This window comes from Peromyscus eremicus, chromosome 1 (assembly GCF_949786415.1).
Source record: "Peromyscus eremicus chromosome 1, PerEre_H2_v1, whole genome shotgun sequence".
NCBI lineage: Eukaryota > Metazoa > Chordata > Mammalia > Rodentia > Cricetidae > Peromyscus > Peromyscus eremicus.
In genome coordinates, this window is record NC_081416.1 from 10,509,910 (window position 1) to 10,524,316 (window position 14,407).

A 14,407-nucleotide genomic window follows, 5' to 3' on the forward strand; every position below is an offset into this window, starting at 1 on the left:
CCTTCTAGAACAGCATAAGCAAGGAAAGATTGCTTTTGACTCCCAACCTCACTAGCTCACATTCAGTCAAGGCAGGAAAGGCATGATGGAGTTTGTAGGTACAAAAGCGTGAGATAATGGTTGTTCACATAGCATTAAACCATGAAATCAGCCCGGCACCACCTGCTAAACATTCCACAGCCTTTCCAAACTATACTGCCAACAGAGAAACAAATGAGGCTGTAGGGGGCATTCCATGTTCAAACTATAATATTGGTGCTATTCTTTCATACATTATTCATTAGTTTTCATTGTGATAGTATTTAGCTGGATGGACTTGAGAGTGAAGAAAGAGAAATCTGGTTTGAAATGCAGAAACTATTATAGTAAAATTTATCTTACACAGGGATTGTCACACCAAATCATTTTCCATAATTGCATGGCCATAATCTAAATATACACAATGGGATGCATGAGTTCCTGCCACTCACACCATTGCAGTCAAAAGCAAGTAACTAATGGAGTGCATTGCATTCTCTAGCTTCATCTAAAATTGAAGAAATTGGGTAGAGACCCTTTAAACCTACTTAAAGGAATACACGTTGTAGCTTATACAGCTGTCACATGTTTCTTTTCCTTTTTTACCTTTTCTGTGTGTTGGTGGTAGGTAGAAGTCTACATGAAGAAGAGTTTTTCATGAATAAGCGTATCATCTCTTTGCTTACCTCATTTATCCATAGCTGTTTCTGTTCTGGTCCTGAAGGGTATGCTCTTTGTTGCTATAATAATAAAATTATAAAGACTCTGAGCTGTGTTGACATGTAAATATGGCATCCATAGCAAATTGAAGTGGTCAGGAACTTCATTGGTAGGCTATAGAGAGCAAGTATCTGTAAACTTTCCTGACTGACAAGTCAAGAGGCCATCAGCAATTTGGGAGTTCAATCTGATGGCATAGATACCTTGTGCTAAAATGGCAGTGGATAAAGAAATCTGAATCTGTCAGTGCCTCACTTTGTAGCCTCAGGACACATTTGAATTCCTTAAATAAGCATCTCTGGAACACATTAGTTTGGATGAATGTGTATTATTGGGAATAATTTCATTGAGGTTTTTGAATTTTCTTTCTTCCTCCATTTTCTAGATACCAGAAGTATATTGACTAACAAAGGAAAAATGAAATGAACAATTGAGTTATGGGGAAACATTGAGTCTCAAATATACCACCATTATCATCCTATAGGCTATCAAAGAGAATACATAATGCAAAAATCTACACAATGAAGGAAATGATGTATGCAAGTCACAACCTTCTTTGAAGAACTCATTTTACTGAGATTAAAAGAATCAATAGTAAATAGATAACTAAAGCAGACCAAGGAGAACTCTAAAAAAACATCCTAGAAGGAATGATACATGATATTTTCTAGATGGATCAGAAGGGTGACACAGCAGGTAAAGGCAACCTGAGTATGACTTCTGGAACTCAGGTCAAGGTGGAAAGAGAGAGGGACTCCACAAAGTTGTTCTCCGAGCTCTACATGCAAGTCTTGATGCACACCCACACATGTAAGTCACACACACGCACAAACCCATATTCTCACACATATTAATCAGTAAATCACACCCCCACACACATACCTATATCCCACATGCTCACATGCAAGCACACACAATAATAATACATTTTTTTAAAACTATGGTTTAAAAATAAAGTGCTTTGGGGGCTTTAAAGGTTTCCTATGAAATGAAACTGTAGTGTAGCAAGGAATGCACAGGCAGAATTGAAAGACTGTGATAAGCACCTTTTTTTTCTAAGAACAAGGACAACCCTTAGAAGGACTGAGGTAGAAGAAGATGATTTTCATGAAGGTCAGGTTTGGGAAATGATAATCTTTTTTTTACACTGTAAGTAACTGTTGGAAGGAACAAGAGTGTGGAGAAGGCCCAATAACAACATGGTCCAGATTAACGTAAGTGGGACTTTGACAATAGTGGTGGCAGAGTCCAAGAGACTAGAGTATTGGTGATGAGCCAAGGTGGTGACATAAAAGGTGATGCTAGCTTTGTCTTATTCTAGTCATACTTCATAAGTGTGGCCCTGAGAGGGCAGCCAGATCAGACATTTTTTTCCCCAAATTCATTATGGGCCCCTGCTAAAAGTGGTCATATAGACTCATAAAACTAATTCTAATTAGTCTTTTTACTCTTTGCTAATAAAATGTGAAACCTTCATTATTTTTCCAAGTGGATCTCTTAATAACATTTTAAAATTTCTCTTTAAAAAGCTATTTTATATGTTTGAAGTAAAATAATTACTGAATAGTGAAGAATGTATTTCTAATTCCACAATTACATTATTTAAAAAATACTTGCTTAAGAATGTCTAGAGGACAAATTACTTTATTTAAGTGCACTCTAATTCCCCTAGGGCTTTGCAAAAATAAAGAGGTGGATTGAAAAAGCCCAGGATATAATATTAGGGTTTCTTTACTTCTGTCTTTCATCTACTCTTCTTCTCCTCCTCTCCTCCTCTTCTCTTCTCTGCTCCTCTTCTCCTCTCCTCTCCTCTCCTCTTCCCTTCCCTTCCCTTCCCTTCTTCTTCCTTCCCTTCTCCTTCCTTCCTTCCTTCTTCCCTTCCTTCCTTCCTTCCTTCCTTCCTTCCTTCCTTCCTTCCTTCCTTCCTTCCTTTCTTCCTTCTTTCTTTCATTTCTTTCTTGTCTGTTGAGATAGGGTCATGCTGTGTGACCAAGGCTGGTTAGCCTAAAACTGACTGCATAGAATAGACTGACCTTGAATTTGCAATGTGCTTTCTACCTCTGCCTACTGAGAGTTGGGATTCAGAATATAATTTTAAACCTGAATCCCTATGAACAAGTAAGGCAGCATCCAGTGGTATGAATGTGTCTGAAGTCCATGACCGAGTGCTGCCACTCATATGGATAGGTCACATCGCTTATTCATGTGTCTCTTAATTAACTCTTGAGTTACTTTTCTTTTGCAGTTTTTGTGATTGATGTAGGAATAAATATATCTTTACTATCTAATATTGAATACCACTGACAATTATTATGGTATATATTTTTGTATATATAGTAATTTTTTTAATAACATGCAAAGAATTTGCTCCTTTAAAAGCACTATTTCTGTACCAGGCTTTTTCTTTTAAGCCTACAACAAGCTCCCAAATCGTGGCACAGAGACTTATTAGTTTTGAATCCTCGCCCTAGCTTAGGCTCATTTCTGGCTAGCCCTTTTAACTTAAATTAACATGTTTCTCTTTTTCTACCCTTCTGCATGTCTCACTTTCACTGCTTCTGGTTTCTGTCTGTCTGAAAGCTGCCTGGCTGGCCCTAGGAATCTCCCTTTCTTTCTCCATCATTCTCTCCTCTCTTCTTTTCTCTGGTTCTTTCTTCTTGAGCCAAGATTCCTCCTCCTATTTATTCTCTCTGCCTGCTAGTCCCACCTATCCCTCTCCTGCCTAGCTATTGTCCATTTAGCTCTTTATTAGACCAATCAGGTACCTTAGGCATGAAAGGTGAAACAAATAGAACACGTCTTTACATATTAAACACACATCCTTACATTGTTAAACAAATGCAGCAGAAACAAGTCTAACACACCTTTACACAGTTAAAGTAATATTCCACAACATAAACGAATGTAACACATCTTTGATTAGTTAAAATAATATTCTACAACATTTCCCCTTTTTTTTCTAAATAAAAATGAAAGATTTTAACTTTAGTTATATGAAACAAGAACAATTATGAAGTAAGGATTGTATTTACAATTTCCAATCCATTTGCATTTGGCAAATTCAGAGAAAATACTTCATTATTAATTTTATCTTGGTGAGTTCAAAGTTTTGTACCTAATTTACCTTCTATTATAACTAAGGAAAACTATATCTATTGGCAAGAGTTTCCACCTAAAACCTGAGAAAAGATTCTAAAATGGAGCTAAAAACAGCTTCCTAATTGTCTCTCTCAGATGAGCAGCAGCTGCCGGTTTGAGATACTGGCTGGTTCCTAGCATGCGCGCTCGACCTGCTGTATGGCGGAAATGAGGCCTCTGCAAGTAGCACATTAAGCTGTGTGGTGGATTTAGCCTTTCCTAGTACAAAACAAAAAAAGAGGTTTCTGGGCTACATGCTGCTTTGATAGAAGCATAGACCCACTATTTCTGAGAGTTGATGGCTCCCAGAGCTGGCAGAAAACATGCCACCGCCATGTTGGGAACCTGAAGTGGGTGGAGCCAGCAGCCACAGCGCCAGCGCCCTTTCAGGCTTAGAAGGCTGCAGTTTAAAAAGAATAGGCTCAAGCTAATATAAAAAAATAAGCCACATAAAGATGGCTACCACACAGAGAATCTGGATTATGTTCTCTTTGATATTCGTAACTGAAGAAAAACATTTGATTACAAAAGCTGTTGAGTTATGCCAAAATGTATATTTTAAAGGTACCTTGATTTCAAAATTTGGATGTAAGGATATGTTGCTTTGGAAAGGAGGCTCTGCTTTTGTTTCCACAGGAAGTCAGAGGCTATGGATTTGTTCAAGATTAAGATACATCAGGTTTGACCAGCCAAGACCACCTGAAAGGTCTCCGATGACACCATGGCCCAGATGATCCAACATCCAGAACCGTTTCAAGGCAACTGGCTCAGACAATACAGCCTCATGGACTACTCAATAATCCTAAAATATTCTTTGTGTCCCCATAAGATACAGCGACCCCCTCCAGCAGGAAGGAGTAAGAGAAGCTACGCCCAAATTCCCAAATATGCCGAGCTGACTTTGGAGATGTGTAAAGGTTAAAACCTTCCTTTTTAAGAAAAGAAAAGGGGAAGTGCTGTGGGATGGTCTGTATGTCAAATGTGTTGCTGATTGGTCCATAAATAAATCACTGATTGGCCAGTGGCCAGGCAGGAAGTATAGGCGGGACTAACAGAGAGGAGAATTGAGAGAACAGGAAGCTGGGTGAGGGAGACACTGCCAGCCGCCACCATGACAAGCCGCATGTGAAGATGCCGGTAAGCCACAAGGTATAGATTTATGGAAATGGATTAATTTAAGATATAAGAACAGTTAGCAAGAAGCCTGCCATGGTCATACAGTTTGTAACCAATATAAGTCTCTGTGTTTACTTGGTCGGGTCTGAGCAGCTGTGGGACTGGCAGGTAAGAGAGATTTGTCCTGACTGTGGGCCAGGCAGGAAAACTCTAGCTACAATCTAGTGTTCAGTTCCATCAAAGACACCAGAAGAATCTAACATTGCCTGAGTAAACAGGAAGTATATCGCAAGCCACTTCTAAAACTCTAGAAATGGCAGATATTTGGCTGCCTGGACAGCATAGAATATCTGTTAGACTTTTCTGTGAAGCAGGAATTTTGAAGGACTGCCTCATCTTGTTTTGGCAAAGTTCAGCAATCTCTTTCCTTTGTGTCCTGCTTGTGAGTTTGTCCAGCAAACTGTCAACAGTCAAGGCAAGAGCAGTTTCTTTGACTGCTGGCTAACCTTATAATGAAATCAAACTCCATATGGAGTTTCTTCAATGCCCATCATCATTTTGAAGTAGATTGGTGCTGCCAGGAGCAAATGTGTTTCACTGTCATGAGAAGCCTCAGATCATTAAGTATCTTAAATGCCATATTCTATATGTCTTTCAAGTGTTTGAAGACCATCTACCTATCTAAATATATCTGTTTAACCTTGAAAACATATCTTATGTGACAAGTTTGATTACTATAGAATACTAACTACTAACCTGCATTTCTTAATTATACATTACATTTTAAAATAAGCTGCATAAGCACAACACCTTAAACAAGAATAGAAACATATGTCAGGTGGCAGTGGTGCACGCCTTTAATCCCAGCACTCAGGAGTCAGAGCCAGTCAGATCTCTGTGAGTTCGAGGCCAGCCTGATCTACAAAGTGAGTTCCAAGAAAGGTGCAAGAATACACAGAGAAACCTTGTCTCAAAAAACCAAAAAAAAGAAAAAGAAATTAAAAAAAACAACAACAAAAAGAATTGAAACATATACAATATAACAGAAATAATTTTAAATTTGTGTCAATACAGCAAAATCTATACCAATGTAAAATATTTGAGGTGAATAGATTTTTTATTCTATATTTTTATAGAGTAAATGATGAGAAACATTCATTACCCATTGAATAACCAAAAATCATGCACCCCACCTCTTGGAAATGTGAGCATTGTGTTTTCTAGACTGATTATTGTTGTCTGTGGGTAAAGAAATCTTTCTAGGGAACCTGAGAAAATTTAAATAATGGACAAGACCTAGAAAAACTAGTTATAAATTTTGTTGTCCAATCTCTGTGCAATTGGAAAGTGCAAGGCTTATTTGCAGTCCTGGCTGGAATAGTCTGTGAGGCAGGATCATCACAGCCAGCGGCCTTGACAGAGGCACTCTGAGGGGCTGGATCACCTGGGTCATCCATTTTTTTTGGTGTCTGTTCCCTTCCCTCTGAAAACACACAATTTAGGTTGTCCACCATGGCTTTGGTGGCTGGCTCCGCTGCCTCTTCAGTTCTGTGAAAGGAGAGCCTTAAGCTTGTGGACCTAGACTAGAGGTGCATTTAACTGGGAACTGCATTCAACCACTCTAGCTCTAGAATGCTGGTGCCCACAGTACATCAGGGAGGTTTTATTGAGCTTTTTGTTGCTACTTAACATGCAGGCTGTTTAAGTGTTCTGTTGAATGACAGAGCTTCCTAAAAGGAGTCATAGCATTTCATATATATATATATATATATATATATATATATATATATATATATATGGCCCCATGTGGAAATTCAGACCCTATATTGGGATCTAAATATACCAAATGCTTTTTCTTTTGTGCCACCAACCAGCTCCCAAATCATGACACAGAGACTATTAATTTTGAATGCTTAGCCTAGCTTAGGCTTGTTTCTGGCTAGCTCTTTTAACTTATATTAACCTGTTTCTCTTTATCTACCTTTTGCCTTGGGGATTTTTACCCTTCTTCCTTCCATATATTGTACTTTTACTGATTCTCATGACTGAATGTCTGTCTGTCTGTCTTGAGGCTGCCTAGCTGGTCCCAGGCATCTCCCTTTCTTTCTCCCTTATTCTCTCCTCTCTTCTTTTCTCTGGTTCTTGAGCATACATTCTTCCTCCTATTTATTCTTTCTGCCTTCCAACCCCACCTATCCCTCTCCTGCCTAGTTATTGGACATTCAGCCCTTTATTAGATCAATTAGGTGCCTTAGGCAGGTAAGGTGAAACAAATGAAACACATCTGTACATAATTAAACACATCCCCTTATATCATTAAATGAATGCAGCAGAAACAAATGTAACACATCTTTGCACAGTTAAAATAATATTTTACAACACATTCCCAAATTATAGGTGAAAGGTTATAGAAATTTTACTTTTATGCAATATATACCCTGGAATTATAACTAATAGTTTTAATGCATTGATCTTCTACTATACATAAAATAATAGAGAATTCAGAAACAATGTTATAATAGCAATATACTTTTACTCATAAGAAAAAAAATACTTTCTCTTGTATTGTATAAATCAATATTATTATAATAGTACCATATATTTATATGTTTTTGGGTCTGTATTTCTTTGTGTTGCTTTGTGTTACTGCCCAATACTCTTTTATTTCAACCTGTAAGATTTCCTTCAAAGTTTCTTATACAGTGGGCCCACTGACAACCCATCCTTTATTTATTCAAGGCTACCTTAATTTATCCTTCCACTTTTAAAATTTAAATGTTTATTTATACTTTTCTATTTCAGTGTGCATTTGCATTTCCATGCGTGCATGTGTGAAAGATGTTTTTTTTTTTTTCATGTGTATATGTACAGAGGCCTGAATTTAGCATCAAGAGTCTTTCTCTATTAACTTTACCTTAGTTTTTGAGGCAAGGTCTCCTGGTGCACATGGAAGTCAAGGCTTCAGCTACACTTGCTAGCCAGCTAGACCCCAGGAGCCACCAGATGTCAACCTCCTAATTTCAGAGTTACAATAGGCTCCCCTGTGCCCTGCTTTTGCAGGGACACTAAAGATGAGGGACCATGTTGCTTATGCAGAAAGCATTTTACCCACTGAGCCAGCTCCCTGGCCCTACCTACGTCTTTTGAAGGAATTTCATTGTTGTTGTTTACCAAATTTGGGATCTTGATTGAAAGTGTTTTTCCTTTATTATTTTAAATATTTCATCCCATTGTTTTTTGTTTCTGTAGATTTCTTTCATGAAAAACTCACATACACTTTTATTGAGAATCTGTTACATGTGGGAATTGTATCAGTTTCTTTTTTGATATTCTTTTCACTTTTGATTTTACTAATTTTTTTGTAATCTATTTCACCATATGTCTCTTTGAGTTAATCATATTTGGAATTAAATGAGATTCCTACATGCTTATATTTATATTTTCAGTATATTTGGACAAAATGCTGGCACTGTTTCTTTAAATATTCTCTCTGCCATTTCTTCTTCCTAGCCCTCTTCCTCCCTCCTTCACCTTTATGTTTTTTTCTTTTGGGACTAAAATAAAAATGAGCATCAATTTGTATTCTTGTTGATGTCCTAGAGTATCAACATCCTCTTACCTGTTCAAATTTGCCTTTGAATTCAAGTTGAATTTAGTTATTTTACTTTTCAGCTCTAGAATACCATTATTTTGCTATTTTTACTGTCTTTTATTTATTTTTCTCTTTTGTCCATATGTTATTCTCTTCCATTTACCCATGTTTTCCTTTACTTTTTTGAGATCATGCTATATATTCATTTTAAAGTTCTTGTCTAATAGATTATCCAGAAGTTATTTTTGTAGACTTCACTTCTATTTCATATATTTATTTCCTTTTGGAATGTATCAGGTTTTATGATTCTTTACAATAGTTTATATTTAAAAAAGAAAATCAGTTTTGACCTTTACATCGTTGATGTGCTATTTGCAAATTTAGCTCCTTCCCTTTAAGTATGTCATTTATTTTTTGTTTAAAAATTTTAAAGTATTTCATTTAATATTCATACATGCATATATTATGTTTGCATCAAACCCATCACATGCCTCATTTCCTCTCCTACAATCCCTTATTACTGCTCATCACTTTTTCCTTCCAAATTCACGTTATTTATTTATCTATCATCTATCTTTCTTTCATCTACCTGTCTATCTAATCTATCATCTATCTATCCATATACATTTATACATACCTTTCTCTCTCTCTCTCTCTCTCTCTCTCTCTCCACACACACACACACACAAACACACACACACACACACACACACACACACACACACACACACACACACTGGGTCCATTTAGTGCTGTCTGGCTTCCTGTATGTGTATGGGTTTGTGTGTATTGTTTACTGGAGCATGTACAGCCTCTCAGTGCACACATACCTGAACAAAAGTGTCTACTCTTCCCCTAGCAGCTGCCAATTTCCATCAGCTCCTCAGATAGCTTCCCTCCTCCATTCATGCTGAAATTTTTGTCAACTTGATATTCAGACTTAAGGATTTTCAAGCTTTCTCAAAGACAGTGTCTTCCTCTAGACATGCATAGTGACTTTAGAATTTCACTCATATGTGAGGTTAGTCTTTAATCCTTGACTTCAAAACTGGATTCCATGGAAGAAAAAAGTAAAAATGAAAAAGAGAAGGGCAAGGCACCAATGCTTGAAATCCCTTAAAGGTTATTTCATCCAGGAAGAATGGATTACAACAAAGGGGATACATAAAACAGCAGTCATCAGCTCTTCACATGCATGCCTTATGTTCACGATCAGTAGTCAGTGATCAGAACATATATTCCTGATATTTGAAGGACATGGTTCTTTTTTGCCCAAGGTCTGACTTACTAGTTTGTGTAGGTATTTCTTGTAACTCATAAGTGGCTGTCTTCCATTAACTGTGGGATCTAGCATAAATAGGTAAAAGTGATAGGAACTCAGATTATTGGTGAATAACAATTTGCCATGAAGACTTTCTCTAGAAGTTTCATCCTTTATATAGGCTCTGAAGCTCCACAAGAATCATATTAAGCAGGTTGTGTCCATATAATTTTTGATTGAGATGAGGATTCTGTTTATGCTTTTCTGTTTTTTTCTCACTGTAGTCTAAATTTTCTATTATTATTTTCTAACTGTTTGAAAGTGTATGTCACAATACACTTATGCTGCTCATTTCTGTACTTTATCTGTGACCTTGAATGGGTTATCACAGCTGATACTGAGGTTCATTAATCCTATATACAAAATACTTACTCATTGCATTGTATATATTTGAAACGCAGGAAGTTACATTATTACACTGGTGCAGTTGGGTGTTAGAATTGGAGGCAGTGGCAAAGAGGAATCTAGGACTCTTCTAAAGGTGTGAAGAAGCACGGTATTCATTAGTACATGCTCTGTTCAAAAAGCACATCACATTATACAATCCTTTGAGCTACACAAATAAATTACTCACATTTGTACAAAAAAGTTTTTATCTCAATGAAAGTGTATGCTTAAAGAAATAATAGGCAACAAACACAAATAGTCACATCTAAAAACTCATCTCTTTAAATAAAAAGGCAGTAGTTATATTTAAGGTTGATAAGTAGGCAAATGGACAGAATGCAAAAGAAATCAAACTTTACATGTCTGTCATCTCTGAGAGATTAATATTTTCATGGGAATGCTTAAAGGAAAAATAATTGTTAGGAGAGAAATAAATGACAGGAGAAACCACATTTACCCAGTGTGGGCTATTTTTGGCAGCAAGTGCTTAATTATAAGATCAGCTAATGGAAGGTCTTCTTGGAAACATATCATGATTGCTGCAGAGTTTTATTTTTTGTTAAACTTCATTTTGTGATATTTTGGCATTTAATAAACTGCATATAGAGGCAGTAAATTAAAACCTGCAATTACAAGCATCTAAGAACCTTGCCAGCCACATTGTCACCCTGTTGGGCCATTAACCCACAGCATGATCTGACAGATATTAACGCTCTTAAGACACAGGAAGACCAGTGATTAATGAATAGGAACATGATCTGTTACCACAAACCACATTTAGATAAATTAACCATTCCTATGCCATTTATTATCATCTTTGTTAGGTAGACTTATGCATTTAGTGATTAGATCAGTACTGTTAACCACTGGAGAAAGTCAATTTTAGACAATGGACAAAACACCCCAGTAACTTCAAGGTGTGAATTGTAATTGGAATCTGTTGTGGCCATTGTGACTCAAATCTTATTGATTTAACCAGCCATGAAGCTTTTCAGCTTTGTAAGACACAAATGTTGGGCATAAATCCTCTTGTTTGTTGCCTAAAAGGCTAAGCACTAGAAAGCTCAAATTTCATAAAGTAAGGACCACAGAAATATAAATTGAATAATCATTTGAAAGTACTGTCTATACTTACCCGGCAGGGGAGATACCATGACCACGAAGGTGGTTTTCCCAGGGCGAGGCTTATCCATTGCACTCGGGATGTGCTGACCCCTGCGATTTCCCCAAATGCGGGAAACTCGACTGCATAATTTGTGGTAGTGGGGGACTGCATTCGAGCTCTCCCCTGGCTTTGTGTTACAAAAATAAGACCACTTTCCTTGTTACACTCTCTATCTACTGTTACAAATGCACTTTGTGTGCCTTAATGTGTTTCTTTGAGAACACAAATATCCTTACTGCTTTGATCTCACAATGATCCACATTGTGTGGTCCCAGTCCTAGGTTGTTCCTAGAAGAGTTGAGACTTCATGAGCGGTGATTAGGAAGTAGTCACCAGTCACCCACTGGCTATGTGGCACAACTCTGAGTCCAGCAGGCTCCTTTCCTTCCGGTTCTGTACTCCTGGGGTTCTAGAACCACTTTCTTCTGTTAGAGCCAAGGAAGGACCTCACCGTGTCGTGTCAGCTCTTTTCTCCAAGCATCAGCACCCACGTTACCCCCATCCATCCATCCACCCATCCACTCTGCACAGTGGGCCCCTGCAGTCGGGTCGGGCAGCCCCAGAGAGAAGTGGCAGAGAGTACTTTTTGGGAGACTTCCGGCCCCCATTGGACAGAGTTCAATGGAGGACTATGAGACGGGCCACGAAGGATGAGAGATTTTTGTTTCTGTAGTGGAAATCTAGTAGAGTTATTGTATCTAAGGTAAATATTAGAATGAAACTCTTGATTTCTGGAAGTATTTAGACCTTGAAGAAATCGATGTTTAAAACAGTGATTGTTAAGCCGGGCGGTGGTGGCACACGCCTTTAATCCCAGCACTTGGGAGCCAGGCAGATCTCTGTGAGTTCAAGGCCAGCCTGGGCTACCAAGAGAGTTCCAGGAAAGGCGCAAAGCTACGCGGAGAAACCCTGTCTCGAAAAACAAAAAACAAAAAACAAAAAACAAAAAAAAGAAAGTACTGTCTAGAAGTCCTAGATGGGCTGACCATATGTATACTCCATGGTCCAATAATACATAATATCAATATCTAAAACATCTCTTAGTAGAGAAACTTTGTTTAGCATCAGTTTGATACGTGCAATCAACTAGGAGACAAAATCCAAATATCTATTTTTATAATATCATACTCTTCTCCACCATAAAACTGTGGTCTAATGACAACTCCCTCTAAAATATGCATCTTGAATATGTGAAACAATGAATGGTAACAAATCCAGTTTTCTATTTTCCTCAATATAGTCAGACTTATGACCAGCTTGAGTAGGTACAGCAGGCACAATAAGAGATTAGAAAGGATAATAAAATTATAATAAACTAGACATACCATAATCAGTATGTTTGTGCTTTGTTGTTAAGCAAAATATGGAGGAGCTGAACAAATTTATTTTGATGACATGACATTTAATGAAATAACCTAGATGACAACCAACTGACTACCTGGTAAGTAGCCTATATGGAACAGATACATACCTGTAAGTGAGATCCCCTGTAATGACTTTATTGAAAAATTCTCCTCATAGTCTTCAGCATTTGTGCACTTGGTCCCCAGATGGTGGTGCTTTTGGGGGGGATGGATTAGAAGGTGTAGCTTTGATGGAGGAAGCATGCCACTGGAGATAGGCTTTGAAAACTTAAAAACTCTTGCTCTCTTTAGCTCCCTGTCTCTGATTTGTACTTAAAATTGTAGATATGAGTTCTGTGCTTCTTGTGCCTGCTGCCATGCCTGCCTCCCTGCAATAATGGACTCATTTCTTTGGACCCAGAAGCACAAATAAACTCATTTATATGTTGCCTTGGAGTTCTGTCACAGCAACAACAACAGGAATGTAAGAAATGCATCATTCTTCTTACAAAACTTCATTGTGCTACTCAACACTGCCGCTTTAAAACCAGGAGTTACTTATTCTCACGATTGCCCTCCAGTGGTTTCAAGCCATTGCTGTGGGCAGGTAACTGAATCAGTGGAAAGAGAAACTGAAGAACAAGGGAACACTGAATAAACAATATGTTTAAAATACAATACTTCAAAGCAGTGAAAAAATATAAATTCAAATGTTTCAAGTGCATAAAAGAAAACAAGAAGCAAAAATTATTTATGAACAAAACAGAAAAATTATAGTGTACATTCTATGTGTGTATCTTAGTTAGGTTTTCTATGGCTGTAATGAAACACCATGACCAAAAGCAGCTTGGGAAGGAAAGGGTTTATTTGGCTCACACTTTCACACTGTAGTCCTTCACTGAAGAAAGTCAGGACAGGAACTCAAACAGGGCAGGAACCTGGAGGCAGGAGCTGATGCAAAGGCCATGCAGGAGTGCTGCTTTCTGGCTTGTTCCCCATGGCATGCTTAGCCTGCTTTCTTATAGAACCCAGGATCACCAGCCCAGGGATGGTCCCACCCAAAATAGCTTGGGACCTCTCCCATCAATCACTAATTAAGAAAACGCTATATGAACTTGTCTGTAGCCCTGTCTTATGGGGGCATTTTATAAGTTCCCTTTGCTCACATGACTCTAGCCTGTACCAAGTAGACGTAAATTTATCTAGCAAAGTATTAAGTGATCTATATGTATTATAAACATGGGCTAGATATGGATGAATCTGCATCTATATGATACATTTGAAAAAGTTTGTGACTTTACAGCTCATGCCTATAAATGAGATGTTGAAGCAAGAAGGTTGTTGTGACTTTGAGGCCAGCTTGGGCTAACTAGGAAGTTAAAGCAAGCTTTACTACAGTGTGAACTCTTGTATCAGAAAAATGAAAGAAAGAGACAGAAGAAAGAAATCGATGAGGTTATAATTAGTTAAAACATGAAACCATGGTCTGATCTTCTGTTCATGTGCATGTCTTCCTGTCCTCAGTAAATCAATGAATCTGCTTTAGTGTGGGTCTTCTACTAAGAGTTAAGAGATGAAGGTGAGTGTGTGTGTGTGTGTGTGTGTGT

At 37.7% G+C, this 14,407-nt stretch overlaps 1 non-coding gene across 1 annotated transcript; it reads left to right on the forward strand.

The window, feature by feature from the left end:
• The first annotated feature begins 11,419 nt into the window (after positions 1-11,419).
• Positions 11,420-11,583, forward strand: LOC131903059 (U1 spliceosomal RNA). Its single transcript, XR_009377319.1, has one exon. It is a non-coding gene; the product is annotated as a U1 spliceosomal RNA (small nuclear RNA).
• Positions 11,584-14,407: the final 2,824 nt, after the last annotated feature.